The sequence below is a fragment of the Amblyomma mixtum genome, chromosome 7 (genome assembly GCF_055824585.1).
Source record: "Amblyomma mixtum isolate Tamu chromosome 7, ASM5582458v1, whole genome shotgun sequence".
NCBI classification, from domain to species: Eukaryota; Metazoa; Arthropoda; class Arachnida; order Ixodida; family Ixodidae; genus Amblyomma; species Amblyomma mixtum.
In genome coordinates, this window is record NC_143018.1 from 101,160,938 (window position 1) to 101,187,238 (window position 26,301).

Sequence of the window (26,301 nt, forward strand, 5' to 3'; positions counted from 1 at the left end):
TGTTGGGCAAGTTGGCACTGACTCATTGTTAAATGGCGTGGGAAGACAGGGCAGACAAAATAAAGAATACGCAACAGAAGCTCTGTTGGGAAAGTTGGCACTGACTCATTGTTAAATGGCGTGGGAAGACAGGGCAGACGAAAGAAAGAATACGCAACAGAAGCACTGTTGGGCAAGTTGGCACTGAGTCATTGTTAAATGCCGGGGGAAGACAGTGTAGACGAAAGAAAGAATACGGAACAGAAGCTCTGTTGGACAAGTTGGCACTGACTCATTGTTAAATGGTGGGGGAAGACAGGGTAGACGAAAGAAAGAATATGGAACAGAAGCTCTGTTGGACAAGTTGGCACTGACTCATTGTTAAATGGGGGGGGGAAGACAGGGTAGACGAAAAAAAGAATACGCAATAGAAGCTCTGTTGGACAAGTTGGCACTGACTCATTGTTAAATGGCGGGGGAAGACAGGGTAGACGAAAGAAAGAATACGGAACAGAAGCTCTGTTGGACAAGTTGGCACTGACTCATTGTTAAATGGTGGGGGAAGACAGGGTAGACGAAAGAAAGAATACGCGATAGAAGCTCTGTTGGGCAAGTTGGCACTGACTCATTGTTAAATGGCGTGGGAAGACAGGGCAGGCGAAAGAAAGAATACACAACAGAAGCTCTGCCGGACAAGTTGGCACTGACTCATTGATAAATCGCGGGCGAAGACAGGGCGGACGAAAGAAACAGTACGCAGCAGAAGCACTGTTGGACAAGTTGGCACTGACTCATTGGTAAATGGTGTGGGAAGACAGGGAAGGCGAAAAAAAGAATACGCAACAGAAGCTCTGTTGGGCAAGTTGGCACTGACTTATTGTTAAATGGCGTGGGAAGACAGGGCAGACGAAAGAAAGAATACACAACAGAAGCACTGTTGGGCAAGTTGGCACTGACTCATTGTTAAATGGCGTGGGAAGACAGGGCAGGCGAAATAAAGAATACACAACAGAAGCTCTGCTGGACAAGTTGGCACTGACTCATTGTTAAATCGCGGGCGAAGACAGGGCGGACGAAAGAAACAGTACGCAACAGAAGCACTGTTGGGCAAGTTGGCACTGACTCATTGTTAAATGGCGTGGGAAGACCGCGAAGGCGAAAAAAAGAATATGCAACAGAAGCTCTGTTGGGCAAGTTGGCACTGACTCATTGTTAAATGGCGTGGGAAGACAGGGTAGACGAAAGAAAGAATACGCGATAGAAGCTCTGTTGGGCAAGTTGGCACTGACTCATTGTTAAATGGCGTGGGAAGACAGGGCAGGCGAAAGAAAGAATACACAACAGAAGCTCTGCCGGACAAGTTGGCACTGACTCATTGTTAAATCGCTGGCGAAGACAGGGCGGACGAAAGAAACAGTACGCAACAGAAGCACTGTTGGGCAAGTTGGCACTGACTCATTGTTAAATGGCGTGGGAAGACAGGGCAGACGAAAGAAAGAATACACAACAGAAGCTCTGCTGGACAAGTTGGCACTGACTCATTGTTAAATGGTGGGGGAAGACAGGGCAGACGAAAGAAAGAATACACAACAGAAGCTCTGCTGGACAAGTTGGCACTGACTCATTGCTAAATGGCGTGGGAAGACAGGGCAGACGAAAGAAAGAATACGCAACAGAAGCTCTGTTGAGCAAATTGGCACTGACTCATTGCTAAATGGCGTGGGAAGACAGGGCAGACGAAAGAAAGAATACGCAACAGAAGCACTGTTGGGCAAGTTGGCACTGACTCATTGTTAAATGGCGTGGGAAGAGAGGGCAGGCGAAAGAAAGAATACACAACAGAAGCTCTGCTGGACAAGTTGGCACTGACTCATTGTTAAATCGCGGGCGAAGACAGGGCGGACGAAAGAAAGAATACACAACAGAAGCTCTGCTGGACAAGTTGGCACTGACTCATTGCTAAATGGCGTGGGAAGACAGGGTAGAGGAAAGAAAGAATACACAACAGAAGCTCTGCTGGACAAGTTGGCACTGACTGATTGTTAAATGGCGCGGGAAGACAGGGCAGACGAAACAAAGAATACACAACAGAAGCTCTGCTGGACAAGTTGGCACTGACACATTGCTAAATGGCGTGGGAAGACAGGGCAGACGAAAGAAAGAATACACAACAGAAGCTCTGCTGGACAAGTTGGCACTGACTTATTGTTAAATGGCGTGGGAAGACAGGGCAGGCGAAAGAAAGAATACACAACAGAAGGTCTGCTGGACAAGTTGGCACTGACTTATTGTTAAATCGCGGGCGAAGACAGGGCGGACGAAAGAAACAGTACGCAACAGAAGCACTGTTGGACAAGTTGGCACTGACTCATTGTTAAATGGCGTGGGAAGACAGGGCAGGCGAAAAAAAGAATACGCAACAGAAGCTCTGTTGGGCAAGTTGGCACTGACTCATTGTTAAATGGCATGGGAAGACAGGGCAGACGAAAGAAAGAATACACAACAGAAGCTCTGCTGGACAAGTTGGCACTGACTCATTGTTAAATCGCGGGCGAAGACAGGGCGGACGAAAGAAACAGTATGCAACAGAAGCACTGTTGGACAAGTTGGCACTGACTCATTGTTAAATGGCGTGGGAAGACAGGGCAGGCGAAAAAAAGAATACGCAACAGAAGCTCTGTTGGGCAAGTTGGCACTGACTCATTGTTAGATGGTGTGGGAAGACAGGGCAGGCGAAAAAAAGAATACGCAACAGAAGCTCTGTTGGGCAAGTTGGCACTGACTCATTGTTAAATGGCGTGGGAAGACAGGGCAGACGAAAGAAAAATACACACAGAAGCTCTGCTGGACAAGTTGGCACTGACTCATTGTTAAATGGCGTGGGAAGACAGGGCAGGCGAAAAAAAGAATAAGCAACAGAAGCTCTGTTGGACAAGTTGGCACTGACTCATTGTTAAATGGCGTGGGAAGACAGGGCAGACGAAAGAAAGAATACGCAACAGAAGCTCGGTTGGAGAAGTTGGCACTGACTCATTCCTAAATGGCGTGGGAAGACAGGGCAGACGAAAGAAGGAATACGCAATAGAAGCACTGTTGGACAAGTTGGCACTGACTCATTGTTAACTGGCGGGGGAAGACAGGGTAGACGAAAGAAAGAATACGCAATAGAAGCTCTGTTGGGAAAGTTGGCACTGACTCATTGTTAAATGGCGTGGGAAGACAGGGCAGACGAAAGAAGGAATACGCAACAGAAGCACTGTTGGACAAGTTGGCACTGACTCATTGTTAAACGCGTGGAAAGACAGGGCAGGCGATAAAAAATATACCGAACAGAAGCTCTGTTGGGCAAGTTGGCACTGACTCATTGTTAAATGGCGTGGGAAGACAGGGCAGACGAAAGAAAGAATACGCAACAGAAGCTCTGTTGGGCAAGTTGGCACTGACTCATTGTTAAATGGCGTGGGAAGACAGGGCAGACAAAAGAAAGAATACGCAACAGAAGCACTGTTGGGCAAGTTGGCACTGACTCGTTCTAAATGGCGTGGGAACACAGGGCAGACGAAAGAAAGAATACGCAACAGAAGCTCTGTTGGACAAGTTGGCACTGACTCATTGTTAAATGGCAGGGGAAGACAGGGTAGGCGAAAGAAAGAATACGGAACAGAAGCTCTGTTGGACAAGTTGGCACTGACTCATTGTTAAATGGTGGGGGAAGACAGGGTAGACGAAAGAAAGAATACGCAATAGAAGCTCTGTTGGACAAGTTGGCGCTGACTCATTGTTAAATGGCGTGGGAAGACAGGGCAGGTGAAAAAAAGAATACGCAACAGAAGCTCTGTTGGGCAAGTTGGCACTGACTCATTGTTAAATGGCGTGGGAAGACAGGGCAGACGAAAGAAAGAATACGCAACAGAAGCTCGGTTGGAGAAGTTGGCACTGACTCATTCCTAAATGGCGTGGGAAGACAGGGCAGACGAAAGAAGGAATACGCAATAGAAGCACTGTTGGGCAAGTTGGCACTGACTCGTTCTAAATGGCGTGGGAAGACAGGGCAGACGAAAGAAAGAATACGCAATAGAAGCTCTGTTGGACAAGTTGGCACTGACTCATTGTTAAATGGCGGGGGAAGACAGGGTAGACGAAAGAAAGAATACGCAACAGAAGCTCTTTTGGGAAAGTTGGCACTGACTCATTGTTAAATGGCGGGGGAAGACAGGGTAGACAACAGAAAGAATATGCAACAGAAGCTCTGTTGGACAAGTTGGCATTGACTCATTGTTAAATGGCGTGGGAAGATAGGGCAGACGAAAGAAAGAATACGCAACAGAAGCTCTGTTGGACAAGTTGGCACTGACTCATTCCTAAATGGCGTGGGAAGACAGGGCAGACGAAAGAAAGAATACGCAATAGAAGCTCTGTTGGACAAGTTGGCACTGACTCTTTGTTAAATGGCGGGGGAAGACAGGGTAGACGAAAGAAAGAATACGCAACAGAAGCTCTGTTGGACAAGTTGGCACTGACTCGTTCTTAAATGGCGTGGGATGACAGGGCAGACGAAAGAAAGAATACGCCACAGAAGCGCTGTTGGGCAAGGTGCTACTGAATAATTGTTAAATGGCGGGGAACCCTGGACAGACGAAATGAATGACACGAAAAACAAATGCTGTTGGGCATGTTGTCAAAGGACAGACGAAAGAAACAACACGCAGAGCAAGCGCTGTACTTTCTTCTTTCGTCTGTCTAGTCTTCCCGCGCTGTTTAAGAATGAATCACCACCAACTTGGCCAACAGAGCTTGTGTTGGTTGTTCCTTGTTTCGTCTTTCGTGTCTCCTCCAGGGCGTGAAAATTACCAATATTCCCTCGATGCGCACGGATGATATCGAAGCGGTTAATACCGACCTGCGTCTCTATCGCCTTCGGGCTCCGTTGGTCCCAAAAGCCACTGGAGTCCTGGAATTAAGACACCTTCTGCAAGTGCCGCATTATTTTCTCTGAAGTGCAGTTTATTCTCTCTCACTCTCCGGATTTTTCGCATCTCGCCCACGAGGGGCGCCAGCGTCCATCGAGAAATAAAAACTCTGGAGGAAGTGTCAGGTGACAAATTTAAAGCTTAATCATGAAAAAAAAAGGAGACAGTGAACCCTGTGACAGCCTGTGGCGAATTTTATTATCTAAGGCAGCGAGTCACCCATCATGTTAGGCCGCCTTTGGTGCTCCCGTAGGAGGAAAGCGAACGGTTCCAAGTACGTTGGCTTCCAGTCGCCGGCCGCATGACGTAACGCTTTCCTTCCAGTTTTCTTTCCTCCATGCTTCTCACTAAAAAAGTCTGTCCTCTTCTTCCTCCTTTTCGCATGAGGGGAATCACTTTTTTGCGGCGCGGCTATCGATCACCATATCGAGCAAAGTCGACACCTTGCTGCGAAGCCGGAGACGAACAATCCATAGTGGTGTTGGATCGTCGCCACTCCCCGTCCGCGCCAGAACAGAAAAACTGTGGAATCTAGGAGTGCACAACACCCCAGTGAAAATAATACGAGTCAGGACCTCCCCATACCAGAGACAGGCAAGCAGCCCCAATGGCAGAAAAATTTTAGGCTGGCCGTCTCATATGAAGTACAGCGGGAGGGAAAGTCGACAGGCTGCGAGAGAGAGAGAGAGAGAAATGGACGGAAAGGCAGGGAGGTTAACCAGGCGATGCCCGGTTGGCTACCCTACGCTTGGCGAGGGGAACAAAGGGGAAAAAAGGAAAAATAGCGGCAATGAAATGAGTTTTCTAAGTGTCCAGCGACCACTATGTCACGGGGACCGAGGGCGCGCACTGAAAACTTAAAAAATTAGGAGTCACTTTGGCGACTAAAAGTGGTGCAAGGCGAAAGCCTGAGTACAGCATTCTGCCACGAATGTGGTTGTGAATGATGATTCAATTGCTACTATCGAATGACGCGTCCATTGGCTGTCTGCGTGTGTTACTGATGTGTGGTTAACATGTTAAGCTTCGCCTGTAACAGTGGAACGCGACAGCGTCTTGCAACGCTGCCAGGGAGTCCACAGAACGCCATCGCCAATTCGGCTGTACGCATTGCTGGACGGTAAATTTATTTTTGAGGAAAGGAGATGTATCTCTCTCGCATATCTGGGTGGACACCTGCACCTCGCCGTAAGGGAAAGGGGAAGATGGGAGTGAACGAAGACGCCGTATTAGCTAGACGCGCCTTTGTTCATTCCAAACCATTCAGCTGGCATCACGGAGTGGCTAGCGTGCTCGTATCGCACTCCGGAGACCCTGTTTCGATTCCACAACTCGACCAATTTCGTTCTCGGTTTTATTGATTTATGCGGTCTAACTAGAAAGGTTAATTAGGCTATTTCATATTTATATCATTGTGTTTCTATCCATCGTGTTCTGTCATTCACCTGTCAAATGTTGGAACTGTCTAGGATGTTCGACACAACGTATATGAAACGAGCAACGTCGAACTGAGTGGGGAAGTGCGTGGTGGTGGAGCGAACGCGGCTTCGTACTTATCTGTTTTTTCAGCAGCGTCTCCTTCCGCGGACGCTGTTGTCGCTGCGACCCGCGTCTTTCTTTTCTTTTCCTCTGTCTTCTGACCTCTTCATTCTCCTCTATCTGAATTAGGCTAATTGATTAATTAAGCAATTAACTAAACTCAATCCCACTTAGTTGGAGCATCAGTATACGATCCCTTTGATTGGTTGCGTGGTTACTGGCCAAAGTATAATTGGCCCCATTTGAAATTCGCGCACTGTGACGTCACGAGCATTTCGACCAATTGAAAAGCGTGACATTTTCTGTCGACAACTCCTGCTTACAACGATGAGGCATTAAAGGCTTCCGCCTTAATATTATACACAAGTAAGCTAACTGGGCGCTCGTGTCCTGTCTTCACCTTACCTGTGTCTTGTTTTTCGCGCTACGTTTTTCGAAGATTAAATATTATAGACGGGAATACAACCCCGAGTCCATTAAGAATCTCAGGAGCGCTTTCACCGCTTTCCTTTGTGAGGAAGGTTGTGTACAAGACCCAGAACGTTGGACTCTGTTAGAGAACACGAGTCCAAGCGGTACAGAGTAGCAGTCAGAAAACCGCCCTCTCGCTCAAAGCGAGGGCGTCACAGAGGAGGTGTCCGATCGTTTCATCACAACCGCACTGGTCACATGCTGGAGAGTCTGCCATTGCGATGAGATTGGAATAGGCGCTTGTGAACGCCACTCCCAGCCACAGGCGGCACAACAGTGTAGTATCACCGCGAGGGAGGCCGAATGGTATATGATGTTGAAGCAAGAGGTTGAAGTGGTGCGAGCGGGGTGGTGCGAGAAGTGTGGAATAAACTAATGATCCCACCATTGCTAAAAAGCATGCACCCCGTGCATCATAAAGAGCGCAGGGAAAAAAGAGCCGAGGGCCTAGAGAAGCGCCTCCTAAATTCACAGGACGTGACCTACGTTGACGCAGCCGACGCACGCAATGAGAGGATGACTCGTGCCGCAGTCAACGCAGAAGCTCACTTAATTGCCAGTGCTAGTGTCCGTGCGGACAACACAAAAACGGCAGAAGAAACTGTCGTAGCTTTAGCTGTAGCAATTACAACTGACAAGATCATAGTTAGCGACAGTGACGAGGTTCGCGAGAGGAAGGATCTGTCCTGGAGCGAGACGAACCCTGCAGACAGTCAAAGAAAGCAGAAATATTCAGGATCTCTGGTCCTGCGCACACGCCTCGCTAGCCGGAAACGAAACCGCCCACGAATTAGCTCTAGGACTCACGTTCAGAACGGGTGGCTGGGCTGGTTGAAGGCTACACGGAGCGGTACTGCCTGCGGTCATACAGAGATTTACAGAGATATCCTCAGAGATATATGTACAGAGATATCCTCCAACACTACAGACTGGGATGAGCAAGGTACCCGCCGGCCGCCAAATCACTCATTAAAAGTCAGGCCGTCTACTGGCGTCGCCTAAAAACAAACATATTCCCCTATCCGCCAATAATGAGCGTCATATACTAGGAACAGTTGTCAGAAAAATGTAAAAGATACAAAGTTAGGGCCACGCTCTAATATATATTATGGAAATGCTGTCAGACTCTCCCTGGGGCACTATCAATAGAATCTAAGGACCAGTGGGAGACCTATAAAGATAATTCCTCTGAATTCTTACCCAAAGTTACATCATTGGCTTAGCAATCAAAGTTAAGCCATTAGCTTGGCCCCAGTTTACCTTCTTGTGGCTCTCCTCACTGAACCCTGGCCAATCCCCCGTCGAGGCTATGTGCCATGCCACCAAGGCAACAACAACAATGCGCAACGCGCATTTCTGAAAGTCTGATCTGACGCGCGTATTTCGTGTCAGTCGTGTTTTTCACTCGCAAATAATGTCTCCGCCCTAGTATTCGCTAGCTCGCGAGGTAAACTGTTGGGCTGATACGGCCAGCGGCAGCCGTATCATATTCCGGACAACACGCGGAGGTATGGCGTTGACGCGGGCAGCGGCCGGCGGTGCGAAGAGCTTGGGGCTGAAGGGCGGGATGTTTGGACGGTTTCCCGTGCACTTGTGCTTTCTACAGCGTATCTTGTAGCCGCCGTTTGCGGACACCGACAATCAGTACGAAGCAAATGTGACGTCCACCACGACAAGCACCCACCGAAATATCGTCTTGAAGCCAAAGTCCAACGAGATTAGACGGTGCCCGCACGACGCTATTGTCGTAGTTATAGTATATTCTAGGCACTATATCGTAGTGATGAAGGCTTGTAGCAGTGATGCACGAGGTTGTTTGCAATCGGCCGGCGACGTCTGTTCTACGCTGAGTTCCGCTTCTATGTAGATCAGGAAACGGATGACGCGCTCGGTATTGGTCGCGAAATAAACCGACTGGTGGATAGGCGGGGGTGCTGTAATGGTCGGCCTCAATCCTGGCCCGTCCTGTTTACAGACTTGTCTAAAAGTGACAAACAGCTCCGTGAAGTATTGCCGTACTTTGTGGTGGTACTAGTTCTGCTTTTGCGGTGGTGCGGTACTCTGTCGTGATTTTTGGCTGCCAGTTGCTTGCAGAGCGGCCATGGTCCCGTGGAGATATTAAGGCGGAAGCCTTTAATGCCTCATCGTTGTAAGCTGGAGTTGTCGACAGAAAATGTCACGCTTTTCAATTGGTCGAAATGCTCGTGACGTCACAGTGCGCGAATTTCAAATGGAGCCAATTGTACCTTGGCTAGTAACCATGCAACCAATCAAAGGGATCGTATAGTGATGCTCCAACTAAGTTGGACTGAGTTTAGTTAATTGCTTAATTAATCAATTAGCCTAATGAAGATTGAGGAGAATGAAGAGGTCAGAAGAAAGAGGAAAAGAAAAGAAAGACGCGCGCCGCAGCGACAACAGCGTCCGCGGAAGAAGACGCTGCTGACAAAAACAGATAAGTACGAAACCGCGTTCGCTCCACCACCACGCACTTCCCCACTCAGTTCGACGTTGCTCGTTACATATACGTTGTGTCGAACATTCTAGACAGTTCCAACAATTGACAGGTGAATGACAGAACACGATGGATAGAAATGCAATAATATAAATATGAAATAGCCTAATTAACCTTTCTAGTTAGACCGCATAAATCAATAAAACCGAGAACGAAATTGGTCGAGTTGGGGAATCGAACCAGGGTCTGTGGAGTGCGATACAAGCACGCTAGCCACTCCGTAATGCCAGCTGAATGGTTTGGAATGAACAAAGGCGCGTCTAGCTAATACGGCGTCTTCGTTCACTCCCATCTTCCCCCTTTCCCTTACGGCGAGGTGCAGGTGTCCACCCAGATATGCGAGATAGATACATTTCCTTTCCTCAAAAAATAAATTTACCGTCCAGCAAGGCTTACAGCCGAATTGGCGATGGCGTTCTGTGGACTCCCTGGCAGCGTTGCAAGACGCTGTCGCGTTCCACTCTTACAGGCGAAGCTTAACATGTTAACCAGACATCAGTAACACACGCAGACAGCCAATGGACGCGTCATTCGCTGGCAGCACTTGAATCATCATTCACAACCACATTCGTGACAGAATGCTGTACTAAGGCTTTCGCCTTGCACCACTTTAGTCGCCAAAGTGACTCCTAATTTTTTTGTCTTGGCAAAGAATTAGCGGGAAGCACTTCGGCGTTTTCAGCCGCGACTTACGGTGTGGCGATCGGCATAAGCCTGTCGGCAAGCTCGGCTTTCTTGGTGAGGTCAGTCTCGCCATGCAAGGTGATCCCAATTCACACTCGTGAGGGAAGCGTCTGCTGAAGCAATTCTCGCAGAACAAGGCTGTCGATACCTGTCGGGGTGCCGGTCAGCTGATGCATGTCAAGCAACGCTGTCGACCAGGTCGCTCCGCGTTGTAGCTGCTCAAGAAGGTACAACTGTGAAAGGGTGACGTGACGAATCAGCGTCTCTTCGTCCTGTAAGCATTTTCTGCCGATGGGTAAAGGAGCAGGTCTCACATTTCATTGGCTGTCGCGAAGGCTGCCCACCACGTCGTGATAGTGCTGTCGGTTGTGATGCGGCGTGCGGCTGTGATTCTGTTTGCGGAGACCAACGTTCTGGATCACCAGTCCGGAAAGTAGGTAGCCTAACGCCAAGCACGGCTACTGTAGAGCTGGCGTCGTTGCTTGACTGATTCATGACGTTTCGTTATCACGTCCGGTTCAGCATTTGTTGGCGCGCACGAAGCACAGAGATAGCGGCACTGACAGGTGCGAGCCTCGATAACAATAACTGACACATTGCTTTGTTCACCGACTTCTTCCTCTGGATCTGTTCCCTTATCTCTATTCTCTCTCTCATGCACCTTCTCTCTGACGGTGCTGAGGAGAGACAGGGCTAGGTCGGTTGGCACGTTGGCAGAGCCTAAGCGTGTACTCGGTTTACTATGGTGTAGATACCAGGAAAAAAATTGTTGCCTGGAAACGTATGATTATGAATGTGCGAAAAGGTCTAAGAAAGTCGAGGACAACACGGAAAAACAAATTAGTCGCAATGTAGATCAGCTGAAGGTGGCCACAAGGCTTGAAGGGGGTTCGGTCAGCTCGCAAGCGGCAACAGAGGCGAAGAGAACGATAAAGACCAGCAGCTGAAGGCGTTATGGTCCCTATAGGAACACACGAGGACCTCCCAAACAAACAGCGACGGAATTATGTTAGCGCCTGAGAAAGTACGAGGCACTCCCGTTCTCGGAGGGAGACAAAAGGCGGCTGGCATAGTCGGTCACATGGTGGTGATGGTATAGCCGCTGAGCAAGGATGACTACAATACCGTGCATACTTGTGTCGGGGCGGAGTTCCGTAGTTGCAGAAGGGCTGGAATGGTCCACGACATGTAGAACGGCGAAGGCAGCAACAAGTGCTAAGAAAACGCGAGATTGGTTGAGGCATAGTTTCTTACTATTACCTAGAGGGAAAGCTGGCGGCGCTGCACTTCAGCCACCATGGACGCTCAAAGCATCATGGGGCGGTGAGCTACTTGTTTCGAGACAGTCTTAGTTTTTCAGGAACACGAAGTGTCATTACTAAGATGTTTCATTCCAAAAACGCTGTTCGTGTGCGCGCAGACGACTTTCGCGCGAACGCAGTGTGCAAAAGCCATAGTAATGAAAACGCGACGACACACGACGCCAATAAAAGGTTTTACTCTTCCGAAATGCCATTAAAAAACCTCTTAAACTTAAAGTATCTAAGCAACAACATTTTATTTCAAAACATATTTACTTTTAAAAATGCGCCTGTTAATTACGCCATATTAGTTTTTTAGTGTTCATCACTTGGCCAATAGGAAAGCTAGTCATCTCTTATTTTGGGCAAACTTTGCACTTAAATGCTTTTCTGCTCGTTTGTTGCAATCATTAGACAAGATATTGAATGTTAGGACATTCGTAGTGATCTAACAGCTTTATTTTTCTATTATTTTTTGGCCAAAAGTTGCAGTTCTGCAGTCGGTAGCTCACCGCCCCATGATGCTTTGAGCGCCCATGGTGGCTGAAGTGGCCTCGAGGGGTCTCCATGCAAACTCCCATAAAACGGAGAGTTGAGCTAGTTGGTACATGTTATGTTGGGACAGCGCCTGTCCTGTTGTACTCTTTTTCGTTGTCCTTTCGTTTAGCGCTGTTTTTTCCAAGATGCAAACTCCCATAGAGGGGTCGCCAGCTTTCCCTCTAGGTAATAGTAAGAAACTCTATGGGTCGAGGCCTCATGGGAAAGGGTAGTCCTTCAGGAGTATGGTAGCCTTCCCTTTTCCTCGTGACCAATTTAATATTATGAGATTTCCTCTGTGAAAGTCTGCTCAGTGAAACAGATAGCTTGTGCTCATGACTTGTGTCCTATTGACGCCACAGAATCAAGAGGAGTCTCCAGCAAATAAACACACGTTAGCAGCATAGATTTCTGACGGCTGAGAATTGGAAACAGTTCCACGAATTTATAGACGCACAGGCGAAAGCAAGAGTGAGGGGTTGCCGAGCAGACTGCGTATATCACTGGAGGAATGCGGTCAGGGAAACTTGCGGACGGCACGAACTTCATCAGCTTCGGGTGCCAGCGACCGAGTGACCGAGGACCTTGATTTGACGCCGTCCGAGGCGTCATTTTTTGGAGCTGACTTGAAGCTTGGCGCGGCGGAAGACAGCAAGAATGGTAGCAAGACAGGAGAGGGGATTTTAGAAACTGGATGAGAAGCAATGACGTCATTTATGCAGAGCCATGTCGTCCATCTGAAGCCACGCTATAGTGAGTCCATCATACGCGCTCGAAGGTCGCAGGGGCATTGCAGAGGTCGTAAGACATGACTTTCAATTGGTGTAGAGGCCGTCGGTAGTGACAAAGGCGAATTTCTCACGACTCTGTTCGTAGGCAGCAATTTACCACTATCCTGAGCGCATCTCGATAGAGGAAAAAAAAGAAAAGCTCGGCAGAGACACTTAAGACTGCTTACGTGTGAGTAGGAGTAAGCCTGCCGTCTCATTTCGGGAACGCAGTCGTCGCGCGCTGCAGCGTGATGTAACACGATGGCATGCAGCTGGCAATTCTACCTCTGCATGGCTCTACGTATCCGCCGCCGTAGCCCTTCTGATCTGCACGATAACTTCTTGAAAGGCAACGGTTTGGTCCAAGACCCTTTTCCCAAGCATCTCACCCCAGAAGAGCCGAGCAGTAGGCGGGGGGAAATCTTGTACCCATTAACAAACCGGTGAGTACCCGGCGGCACTGGGGACCGAACCCGGCACCTCTATCAAAAGCCCGGAGCCCGTGCTCCGAATTAAGGGTATGACGCGATAGCTAATGGGTTGATGCCCATATATGCAGAATTGTTCTTTCTCTACTTAAGAAATTCATAGCTCAATGGGAGTCCTTATACCGGCGTAGAGCAGAGGTTGAGCAGTGTGATCTAGGGTGCTCTTCCCGAGCAACCTCACGCGACCATATCAATAATTTAACCACCACCTGCCAGTTTTAATGCGGACGCTATCTCTTATGGGTACCATCGAGTGTCACTACTGCACCCGGATCACAGGCGCTGCCACCGGTGGAATTTGTGCGATCCATCCTTGCCGTCTATGACCTGCCACCGCCGGCAATCTTAGTATGTCGCGCGCGTATGCGACCAGGCCTTTTCTTTAAGTTAAGTTTGTGACGCACTGTATGAGGCTACACTGCCACCTGTGACCTGCGGGAACCTGGCACAAAAAGCCCTTCTGCATCATCTGCTGGTAGTCTTCAGACCACTGACATTCCTCCGAAGCTTTACATCGCGCTGTTCCCGGCCTACTGACACCTTTTCTGACGTACCACTCAGGTGATGGTTGGCTTGCTGCTGTCGCTGATTATAAAACTAGGAGCTCTAAAATGAGTCGATTAGCCGCAACATGCGCTATCAATGTTGCAGCTTTCCTTCTTCCTTCTGAGGTGCTCGAGGAAGAAGAGAAGCTGCAAGCTCTCACGAGCTCGAGGGCTGTCTCGGTTCGGTCGTAAGTTATTGACCTGGCAGGTCAACGACTTGTGAAGATCGAGGCACCTGCCACGCCCGATTTTGCACATGCGGCGCGCCTCCCGTTATAGGTCAAATTTAAGAGCCAGATCACCTTCAGGTTCAGCATGGGAGAAGTTGAGATTTTCGCTCTAAAACGGAAGGCGCAATGCAAGTCCGAAGAAAACCAAAGAAAACGCGCTTGCACCTTAAGAGCGCGTCATATGTAATGAAAGTTGTCAGTTCCTGCTGTCAGGGCTCAGTGCCTGCTCGCAAATATTGCTTGTGCGCAAATATTGCTTGTTCGCGTGCATAACAAGCCCTTGGGTACAGGAATGTAAAAAATGAACCATTTTTGAAGATCGCTGGCCAGTACCGAGTTGCTGGTAGAAGGGATAACAGCGACAAAAGCAAATTTCTTCCCATAGCCGCTTTGCTGCTGCTGCTCCATGCGGCTCGACTGTTGTCTGCTAGCCCCGCTGCTTAAGGCGTCGCGGAAGTCGAGCATGTCTTGATATTATTATGATACATGGTTCACAATAAAGCGGTGACAAAAGAAGCATTTTAATTACTACCGCTGGCCAGGATCCGATGCGCCCTCAGTTGCGACATCGATATGAAACCGGCTAGGCTTAGCGACGACTACGGCAGCCCGCTGGGAGCAGCGCAGGTCGTCGCCCGGCGCGCCCGCGAGCGGTGTCGTTGCCGGAAGCTTGGCTCGCTCGCTGATTGGTTCAAAGGTTTGCGACTCGCAGTCGCGAGGCTGAAAAATCGAGCATTGAGCCACTGACCCGCGACTGTCGCTTTTCGACCAGGGCGACCGTTTGCGACTGTCGCTTTTCGACCAAAACAGTCGCGCGACCTCTGCGACTCGCAAGTGTGAACGGGCCTTAAAGGCTGATAGCGGTAATATTTCTACTTCTCAGAGCAGCAGTTTTGCAGCTAAAACAAGCTCTAAGAGCGGTTGTACTGGTGGGCGCGGCTCTGGTGCTACTGGAGCGGCGTTTTTTTTTTTGCGCGCACAGCTGCACAATTTCATCACGGTTGTTTCTGCTCTGTACCTAGCAGCATCCCAGGGCAAAGCCGCGCTACTTTCCGCCAATCTACAATAAAAAGCGCGCTATGCACACTTCTTACTTCTTTTCAGGAGCGTTCACCCGATTGTTAATCATTTCATGATGCACTCAACATGAAAAATGAGATACCCTTCGCTGTGCGCCCGCTCGATTTGCAGAGCGGAACGCAGCAATACACCATCGCGGGCGATGATTTTTATGGCCTACGAAATGTAAAGGCTCTCAGCAGTAATTGCGCTCTTGGCAAGTATGCGGGCAGCAAGCAGAACAGCCGGCAACACGGAGTTCAGACGCACACAAAAACACAACGAAGCCGCCACTGCTACCGCTAAGCCAGCCCGCACTCCGCGTGGGGGTAAGTTGTGGCGCCACGGAGAGCAGCGGCTGGCGAGCGAACTAAGAATGAACTAAACAATCAGTAAAAAATCGGGGGCTACGGGGGCGGCGCCGGTGAACAGGTCGCGAAGTAATAAAGCCGGTCGTGGTTCATACTAAGGTTGGACCCACGAAATCCGGCCCGGAAGGCATGTCCACAGATCAAAAGGTTTTCAAATACATGCTACTTCCCTCCGCACGCGGGGGCGTGCAAGTCTGGCTACCGACGCGTCGGTTTCTGGTTACGGAGAAACCAGGTCCGCGCGGGGGTTCACAGTAGCTAGGCTCTGAGGAAACGACGCCTCGGGAAGCGGCCTAACGGCCGGCCGCAGGCTGTAATATGCCCTGCGGGACGCCGGGGGATGGGGGCCTAGTACGGCCTCGGAAGAGTCTGGCAAAAACCGTCGATGTTGTGGAGTACCGGTGGAGTAGGCCCGGGTCATCTCACCCTAAGCCACGTTCTTGGTTAATGTCCCGGTCGCCCGGCCTTGAATACTCCCTCCTCAGTAGGAGAAGAGTAAGCTAGGGGAGGAAATAAGTGCATGGTTGGCTGGATGGAAGCACAGATGGGTCCCGGGACCACATCACACATAGTTCCGGTGTCTGAAAAACCGCGAAAAGCACTCGATGGTAAGTAGCCGGCAGGTTGTGAAAGCCTCCTAGTGTCGTGGAGGGGCCCCAGGTAGCTATGACCCCGTGTTAGATTTTCCTGTCTCCGATGGTCGGAGCCCGCTGCGTATGGTGGGTGGTCGGGCATCCCGTGAGCGGGGCCGCACCATTGGGTAATCTCGATGCTCCCCTGCCCTGGCCAGGCAGGCCAGTAAAGAAGTCGACATAATCGAATGATCTGAACAAAAACCTCGCTGTCCCCATTCCCAACCTTTATCCCAACCCATTCCCTACAACCACTTTTCCCATCTGTCGTGTTCGTCGACCAAGCGACGCCAGGCCGCCCTCACAAAAGCAAGAAGCACGCGCTCCCCAGTGTTAATGGCGGTGTTTGTACGGGGCGTGGGAGCCCCGCGTGCGAGGAACCTCTGAACACAGCTGCTGGGTGCAGACTGGGGTTTATTTCTTTAGAGGGAGAGAGAGAGAGAGGGCAAGTGTACAAGAATGCACTTTCGCTGCTGTGGGAATGAAGACGGTCACGGTAAGGAAATGGGAATGCGTCAGTCGACGGGGCTGTGGGGATCAGACGTCGTCGGGGGAGACGACGCCTGCTTGCTTTTGTGGGGGCGGCCGGCCCGCGCTTGTTTCTGGGAAGCGGGCGGCGAGTATGCGCGGAGGAGGCAAGGGTTGCTGGAGCGGCCTGGCGTCGCTTGGTCGACGAACACGACACCATCCATTTGCCCTTCCCTTCCGCTACTTCCCAGGGGAGATCAGGGGAGTCTCCCCGGGCCCGCTCCCCTGGCTGTGGGTCGCTATAGTAGCTTTTCTCCCTTTTCATTTACTTTTCCACCTACGGGTGGTGAAATTAAAATTTGCCTACGGGCCTATTCTTTTATTTTCGAATTGGGTTAAGCCTGTTGTAACTATGTGGTGCAGGCAGGGGCATATTATTTTTATTTCCTTTTCGGTTGCCCCAACCTACTCTTTGGCAGGGCTGAGTGGTGCTTGTTGATAAGCCGAGGAAAGGTCTAGCTCGGAGAAACACTGTGAACCAGCAAAGCTATGGAGGAGCTCTTCCGTTTGCGGCAATGGTAATGTTGAGTTGGGTTGAGTTGAGTTGCTGTAACCTACAGGTGGGGTTGGCCTTGCGGTTTCGGCCGGAAACTGCTCAACCCTAGCGGCACCTACAATAACTAAATCACATAATCCCGCACCGAACTTAGAAACACAAATAATAGTCACTCATGCTGTCACCATGTGGAGACTAGGTTCGTGTCGAGTAAGTACTTTAAAAGAAGACGTGAAGCTTCCTTTCTACAGAATGGGTTCCCGCGCGGGAAAACAATGTCCTGAAGGCAGCTCTGAGGGGGTCCTGCCTTATCGAGAGAACCGAATAACACGCACCTTTCCGCGTTATAAGAGTACAGCACAATAAGTAATGTACTATATCGACGCACGCACCACACGTTCAACATGATGGAGACGACGCCAGGCCAGTCTTATACATCCACGCAGGAGTAGGAGCAGAGCCCGTGCGTATGCGGTAGAGTAAGTTGCTTGGGATTTTTGGAGACCCTTGGTCCCACATGGCTTGTTCGGTGGGCTCTCAACACTGTCCCTCTGAAGATTCTCTTGACATCTTCAGGAACTTTTCTAGAAGGATTCCGAGACAGCGCCCTATGGGCGAAGCTGTCCGCCTTCTCGTTTCATAGGACACCTATATGCGAGGGAACCCATTGGAAGCGTACAGAGAAGCCTCTGCAGCTCAGATTATGCAGCAAGCGTAGAGAGCTAAGACACAAAGCTTCAGTAGGGAACCTATGCTGTAATGTTTGAAGGCCCGATTTTGAATCCGAAAGGTTAACGACAGGTTGAGCAGTACAAGAACCTAGCTTCTTGAGAGCCGCCTGAATTGCAACGCTTTCGGCTGTTGTGGAGGACATGACTTCAGTAAAGCGAACAGACCAGGTACACTTCAAAGAGGGAATGTGAAAAGCAGCAGCACTAGCTCCTCTGGCCTTGTCTACAGAGCCATCAGTAAGAATTTGAAGATGACGATCATATTCGGATTCAATGTGTTCTAATACGAGCGAGCGTGTTGCCGCCAAAGAGGAACTCCGCTCGGCGTGAAGGTGAGGAACTGTCAACGAACAGTCCAGGCTCGCAAATAACCAAGGTGGTTCCAACCTCTTTCTCTGACCTCGAACGTCAAGACCAAGCGAACCAAGGGTATTAAGCTCCATGTACACTCGAGACTCAGATCTCTTTCGAAGGCGCTGTAGAAGGGGTCGCCCGGCTACCGTCTCTCTGAGGCGGCCAAGTTGCACTAATAACCTTTTTGAAGCGATAAGGCTGAGAGGTTTCGATAGATACTGAAAAAGAACTGCCCTGTTAGGAGCAGTCTGAGGAACCCCAAGAACTCTCCTGAGGCCCTTTCTGTGCACAACTTCAAAACGTTGAAGCTTTGATACCGATGGGGAAATTAAAGGGAGCTGATACATTATGTGACTCGCCACCAGTGCTTCGTGAAGCCTGTTCATTGAAGAAGGGTGATTTCTCCATTGCTCACTGGCGATTCTGCGAAGCACATTGAGACGCGAAGGTAATGATGCCCCAATCGAGTCCACAGCCCGTCGCCCTGTAGACGGTTGTGAATAATAACGCCCAAAAAGCGCATGTGAGTGTATTCACGAATGCAAGAGTTATTTATCGAGGTGTATCCTCAGCCGCGCGTAGCGTCTTCCTACACCTGGAAAGAGGACGAAACCAGATTTTTCCACTGAGAGACGATCCAAACCCTTGAAGGCAATTTCGAACTAAAAGCATGGCCTCTCAAGCTATCAGGGCTAGCCGCTTGCGTTGGTATCCGGTAAACCAAAGACAAATGTCGTCTGCATATATCGGCATATGGACATGCCTGCAATTTACTTGTAGAGCAGCTGAAGGCCAGCCATTACATTAAAGAGCACTGTGGAAAGAACACTTCCTTGAGGTACACCTCGCGATACCTCCCTTTCAGTGCTTCAGGTGCCTGCTAACCGCACTCGAATTTTATGATCATTGACAAACGAGTGAATGAATCGCAGAAGATGGCCCTGTACGCCTATATTCTGCAAACTATACCGTACCGAGCTCTGAAAGACGCTATATAAGCCTTTGATACGTCTAAATAGCTAGCGTTGAAAGGCCAAGAGCTCTTTGATGTTCAACGTCAGTTATCAAGTCCAAGACGCTATCTTGCGCGCTTACACCTGGGCGGAATCCAGTCATACATATCGGCAGAGCTTTTCTGTCCTCTAATCACTAAGATATGCGCTTACTTGCCAGAATCTCCATCAGTTTAGCTACACACGACGTCAGTGATACAGGACGATGCGAGACCAAGCCCGTCACCTCCTTGCCAGGCTTCAGCACTGGTACAACACAAGCCATCTTCCATGAAGTAGGAACGACGCCAGTCTCCCACACTCGATTGAGATAGATTAGGACCATCTTCCTGTGTTCCAGAGGCAGGTTCTGCAGTACTTGGTTGGTGATGCCGTCAGGACCTGGTGCACATCGGTACCGCAGGCCGCTGAGCGCTGTCTGAAGCTCTCGAAGAGTGAACGGGCCTGCATAACAGACGTTGACGTCGCAGGTAGAGTACAGTAGTGAAGTCCTGAACTTGCACGCACAAACGCACCAGCGAATTTCTCTGCCAAGCATGCGAGAGATTTCTGCTTGCGCAATGCATGAGCTTCGAAAGGCTTCGTAGGGCGAGACACACCAGCAAAACTGCCAATAACTCGCCAAGTTATTTTCGTCGTCGGGGAAAAACAATCAAGGTAGCGCAGAAGGATGCCCATTGCAACCTGAAGAGTTTGTTCGTATATCGTCGAATGGCACAGTTAATCCTACTGAGTGTCATCTTCAAGGCTTTGTCGTCCTTCTTGCGTATCAGTTGTCGTTCCGCTCTTTGATCTTTGTACTGACAATATTGAGGTAGTGGCTGTGAGTATACGCCTCGGCTCCCGAACTCTCCCTTTTGCATCAGTGTATGTGTCTCCGCGGAAGAATGTATCATCGGATTTGTTTCTATACGGCAGCTTTGTGACCGCTGCCCAGCGCCCTGAATTACCTGCTTTGACTTCAACGCCCATCCCTCTGTCTTGGGGGATAGGAGCTCAGATTCCTGCGGACACAAACTTGTAGACGTTATCGATAGTTTGGACCTGTGTGTGGCGGATGACGGAAGGCCTACTTTCTTTCGCCCCCCAACCTCAGCCACAGCTATATACTTAACTTTGCATTCACCTGACGTCCGTGTGAAGTGGTCAACGGCACCTGACCGCATGGGAAGTGACCATTATACAATATTTTTGTTTACTGCAGACTTCCGGATGCGTGGTTCTAAAATCAGACATGTTATTAATTGGGACAAATACGGGGAACATCTAGTAAGTTCTTCTGGTGACGTTATAGAAAAAATGATTTCTAGTAAGGTGGCAGCAACCAAGGCGGTCAAGCTGCGTGATCATTACTCGACTCCGCATTTAAAACTCAGGAACCTTTGCGGCAAGGGTAAACTGTCAACTATAATAGTCTGGTTTGGCTCATGCAAATACATGCACATGCCGACGGAACCATCTTTTTCTGGGCTACTGTGATAGGAGAGGTCCGTCTAAAAGCGTCGACCCGTGCAATGATTTCTTGAGCATCGAGCTCCTGCAGTTCTACGGAAACTTGCTCGCGAATGACAAAAGGCAACCGTCGGAGCTTTCAGGCAACCGAAAGAATGGATTCTCGCACTCTGAGTTTGTGCACGAAGCCGCGAGCAACTCCGAGCTCCTTGGTGAAAACATGCTCGAACTCTGTACGTAACTCAAGAGGCAGCAAAGATGTATCAGCTGTCTTGGAAAGACAAACCAAGGTCTTCATTTACAGGGTCGCGACTGCATACACACTCAGCAATGCGGTTCGTCCTGAGAAAGCGTACAAGAGGACACAGGGGCTTCGTCCTTGAAAGTTCTCTGCCGCAACAAAAAATCCTTGCATCGCGATACGAGACTTAGAGTAGCCCAGAAGTAGAACGGTGTTTGACATATGTGACAGTTGTTTTCGGTTTGTGTCTGTTGTACCATGTTGTTCATGAAAGATTTTTTTCATTCTGCTGTAAAATGCACATTATTTCATTTTTTCCTTGTTGTATGATGTATTTGGGTCTTTCGCCGTGATTTTGTGCTTTTCATTTTTCACAAGTGCTGTGTCATTGCCTTCATATATTTTGTTTGTGAACCCCACACTAGCCTCTGGCTATGGGGTCAGTCAGTGTTTTGGTAATTTGTATGGCAAAAGTAGAAATAAAATGAATGAATGAATGAATGATTTTAATGTGCAGGCTGAAGCGGAGTGCCGTTGGTAAAGCACTTCGGCTAGAATAGACACAGATGAGCCGGTGTCAATCAGGAAGAGGATAGACCTGCTTTCAATCAGGAGGGAGACAAATATTCCGTTTTTTTTTCGCCTTACAACCTGGAGAACAGGCGCGCTGTAGGCGTCATCCTGTAACGACGGTGTGTCAGCATTGTCTGCAGCTTGCGGAACTTTGACAGGAGGTTCAGACGAGTTGCAAAGATTGTCTAAACGGCCAACTTCGCCACCGACGGCATTTGCGCTTGCGTGCTTTGTGGGCAGGGTTTTTCGCTAGGTGTGTAGTAGACCATCCGCGGTAGCACCTACGATCTGCAGCTGCAGCAGGTTGCGATGTATGGCACTGGCAATGGTCGAAGTGGGTCTTGGCCGGCGCTTTTCGGTCCAACGCCTGTCGTGATTCGCGCCCATACCTAACATGCAGAACTAGAGCAGCCCCTTCAGCACCTTCCTGGTTCCACGGGAAGCTTGCTTGCGCTGTAGAGCAACGGCCACGACTCGCGACAGAGTCCTAGAAGAAACTTCCGAGAGAAGGCGTTGACGTAAATAGTGACTAGAAGCCTTCACCACCACCTGGTTCCAAATCATCTCATCCGCCAAGCTCCCGAGCCCACAGTCAGCGTTAAGGCTACTAAGGGCAGAGACGTACTGCTCTGCTGTCTCGGCGGAAGCTCAGACTCGACGGCGAAAGCGGTGACGAGGGGCGATCACGTTCATGCAGGATTTCTAGTGCGCCGCCAGGAGGGACAACACCTCATCGAACTCGTTAGGGCGAGGCTCTTCGTCACCGCACTGGGAGGGCGTAGCCGAGTCGAAGTAGACGACGCCGGTATAGTATATAAGGCTAGTCGACCTTCAATGCCCGAACAGTTAAGCAGAATGGCCTTCCGTTGGCCCGCTGCCAGTGTGGAAGCACCCGACGCCACCATGCAGTTGCACAAGGCCAGCTCACATTGCGGTCATGGAACGGCAGGCCGACCAGGAGTCGGCAGGAAGAGTGGAGGCGTCTGGAGACCCGAGAAACTTATGACGGAAGCAAAAAGGAACTTCATGCTTTTTTAAGCAGCATCCTCGTCGCCAAAATATATTGTATCATCCTAAGCACGCAGAACACAGGACACGTAGCACATAGCGTCCATTAAGCAAGTAGTTATATCCGTCTTCCTTCTGCGTGCATCGCACTACTTCTTCATAATAGTATTTTTCGTGATGTGCAGTTGTTATTGTCCTATGTGGCTCACCTTGCTCTTCGTCCGCCCTTACCGATGTCAGCCCTACTAGTTGGCCTAATCAACGCTTCCTGGGTGACTTTTCACGCCTACTGCCTCTGTCCTCAGCGTTTGCTGTCTGCATCCCTCGACCGTTGCGAAACAGCCAGGCTCGACCGCCTGAGCTCATTTCTGCCGCCCGACGTTCTTCGCGGACAACCGACCTCAACTTACCGGCCTTTTCTTACCAGTTTCCACTTTTCTTTTGTAGTCCAACGCTCTCCTTTTGCGTTTTCTGTACTCTTCGCACAAACTCGTTGTTTCTTGCTGGGTGGGAGCCCCTGTAGCGCCACCGTTTCGGCATGCGCAAGGAAGACGAAGCGGTGGGCACGCGCAGAAGAGAATGCTAGGGACTTTGGCCCCGACCGGACGGTGCCGCCGCCGCTCCACCGCTGTCTTCTCCGGCAGCCCTCCATTAAACGTGGCCGCGGTCGCCTCCTGGACGACCTCCACAATTAATTTACAAGCTGATCTTTAAGATAAACACCGAGAGCAGCAGTGAGCGGTACCTTCTTCCTTGAAGTTCGAAACTACTGGTCACGCTTCCTGCATTGTCATTCAGCCGTGCAGCGGTACAAGAATGCGGTGCTTAAATCTACAGAAAAGACTGAAAATCCCTAAATCTAGAGATAAATCCCTAGGCTTGGTAACTGTGGCATATGCTTCAGTAAACTGAGTTGCGCGCGCGTCACCGGCGCGCACCCTTTCGTTTGCTTGCAGCAGCAGCTCCCCCCCCCCCCCCCCCCCGTCATGTTAAGCATGCCTATAGAAAGGCACCCAGCTTTGGAAATAAACGAGGTTCTGCTCCATTTGCTTATCAGCGTGGCTTCTGCACTTGGCGCGCCTCAGGGCGACCGTAGCGTTGCAACACTAACACTGTGTGTAAAATTATTATTTACGGGAGGGGATGGGAGTTGTTGGGGCTTGATCAAGAGAGGGGTGCGCCGCGCTGTCTCCATTGATGGGATCACCCCAACGGCGCCGTGCATAGGAATGGGATTAATGGACAGATGAGAGGAGGGAGTCCGTTGGGTAAGAGGGAAAGGAAAGGATTGGCTTCACTCCCGTCCTTCCTGAAGTGCGAAACAAAGGAGGGGAAAGAGACGGGAACATAGAAGGTAGAACGGAACCTTGCGAATGCTGCTACCCTGTTCAGTTGCTCCGACCTCCAAGCCCAACTAGCCCTGATGGCTCGAGCCCGGGCAGCCGCGGAAGCCGCGGGGGTCCCGGACTAAGGACCCCGCCCCCCGTTCTTTGAATTTGTGAGGGTCAGACCATCAAGCTCTGACCCCAAACCCTCTTTGTACAGTTTAATAAAAGTTTGCCACCACCACCTGCCCTTCTATACGCCTATATAGGCTTGGTATTCCGGGATAGCCACGGCAGCTACAATCGTTCATCGTAGGCCGTGGTAACTGGTGCCTTGGTTGCTTCATATATCGCGCAAGCACCTGTTTTGTGGTGGCCTTGACAGTATAGGAGGTATTCACATGACGTCATCCACAAGGGGCGCTAACGGCCGGCGCTGCATTCGCCATGTTGGTGGTCGCGCGCGCGTCCGCCGCAGCCACCCGCAGCGTTTAAATAGCTGGTGATGGGTGAATTGTGAGTGTATTTCGCGTCTCGCCGCAGATAATTTCTGTCCGACCGGTACCGCTGCGTGACTGAGTGAATATTGCGTGAACTGTGCGCAGCAGAAAAGAGCGGGCATGCTTAGAAGGTTCTACTTCGTGAAAAGGTCGACCTGCCGTAGGAATGCGAAGACGCCGGCATGGTGTGCGACGTACAGGACTGCTGACGCGTGTTGAATTCACCGGTATCGAGGCCCACCTTGTGCACGGCGTAAGCTTGCTAACAGGCCAAGGAATTAAAGCATACAAACCTATGAGAGGGTGCAATTACTTGACAAGCGGGTGAGTCCAAGAGCCGTGCGTAGGGTGCCGAAGGCCGAAGTGCCGTTTTTAGAGAGGTGAATAATTCGAAGGGTCTGTTCGCTTAGCTGTAGTTTAACTTGTCACCTCTATCTGCTGAAAGTGACGTGTTGCTACGGCTAGACGTCTCGTGCATTCGAAGCAGCGCTACGTAGCTACAATCAAAACTGCAAAATATTCTCGCCGGGTCTGACGTTCGTGCTGCGAGCATTTGTTTGACCGTTCTGCCGCTGGAATTATCAGTTTTTGCGGCGCCAGTTTTGGAGTTTCGGTAGTTAATCGTGCTGTTTATCCACGACGTGCCCTGCATGACTAGCTGACAGTTATCAACTGATATTAAAAGCTGCAAGCCGTGTACATTTTTGCGTGCAGTGAAGCCAGCCAGTTTTGCTGCCGAGTTGAGGCAGCTCTGTTTTATCACGGCACAGAGGAATTCTGCTGCAAACTTCTTGCCCAATAAGAGTACGCGGTCGCTGATGCATTTAACAACGTGCAAATATGTTACGGATCACTAACAGTTCAGGCCGGGTACCTCACGGCGTACCGTGATCACTGCGCGAGCTGGCATGAAACGACCGCCAACATGGCGCGTTTGCCGCGGTGATGCTCGCGCCGTCTGGTAGCGCGGCCTCAGTGAATACCTCCTATATTCAGGGACTTAATGCTTGATGGGAGCATGACACGTGGGACAAAGGGCCCTAGCTGCTGCTGCCAAGCTTGCAGGCGCTCAATGAGCTAGTCGGTTGCGATGAGCAGCACAGATTTATTTTAATTAATTTATTTATTTGTACATACTGCAGCTCCATCGGGGCCCATTGCAGGAGTAGGGATATGAAACATATAAAAAGCGCGCGCATACATGCATTCATTCATCTATATGTACGTTAAAAATATAGAAAATTACGTAGATAATATAAAATATTTCCGTGCACAAACATCAGCGACCTTCGATCGCATTCAGAAGTTACTGAAATGGAAGTAAGCGGATTTCAGTGGGCAATGAGCTTTCAATGACTCGTGGGAAAAAGGGGCATCTATGTGTCAATACATGCATAAAAAGAAGAAATATTTGGTTTGTGGTGGCGCCTTGATCCTAATGGTTTAGAGTAACTGACATACATGCTCAGTGTCATCAGGCGTGGAATCTAGTGAATATGCACTTCGGGCATTCGCTATATCGGCGAGTCGAAAGATTGGTTAACGATAAAGCACGAAGGTTAGACGAGGGCGAGAAATATTTTAGTGGTAACGATTGCAGATGAAACTAATTGCTTTCTTCTGGAAAGATTCAATTTTCTTGGTGCCTGATTGTTTAGAGGGAATCAATACAATGAAGATATACTCAACAAGTGGTCGAATGAGTGTTTTGCTGTGGGCGCAGTGAACTTTGCAGATACCCAAATCTTTGAAGTGCTTTGTTAGATGTTATACTGCTGTGTTTCGAGCAATGTATATATGTGAAAGCAGTCCAAGGTACTATTTGAATTTCAGATCCGTTCGTTTCTTCAAAGAAGGTTTCCAAACCCTTCCTCTAGTGTAGTTCGGCGCGGAAGAAGACCAGGAGGCGTGCTTGTAGATCATGACAGTACAGCATATATTTACAACATACATATACAGAGTAAAACTGGAAGAAGCAGGGAATTCACA

General features: G+C 49.8%; 1 long non-coding RNA gene across 2 annotated transcripts in view; it reads right to left on the reverse strand.

The window, feature by feature from the left end:
• The window catches only part of LOC149337018 (uncharacterized), an 85,070-nt gene extending 74,453 nt beyond the window's left edge, over positions 1 to 10,617 (reverse strand). The window contains exons 1-2 of one of the 2 annotated variants that reach the window (XR_016284592.1): positions 10,473 to 10,617; positions 10,168 to 10,391 (exon numbers count right to left, since the gene is read on the reverse strand). This is a non-coding gene — a long non-coding RNA (uncharacterized LOC149337018). Of the gene's footprint in view, positions 1 to 10,167 lie in introns of both variants that reach the window. The other variant, XR_016284591.1, reaches the window with a different exon arrangement.
• Between the last annotated feature and the right edge of the window lie 15,684 nt (positions 10,618 to 26,301).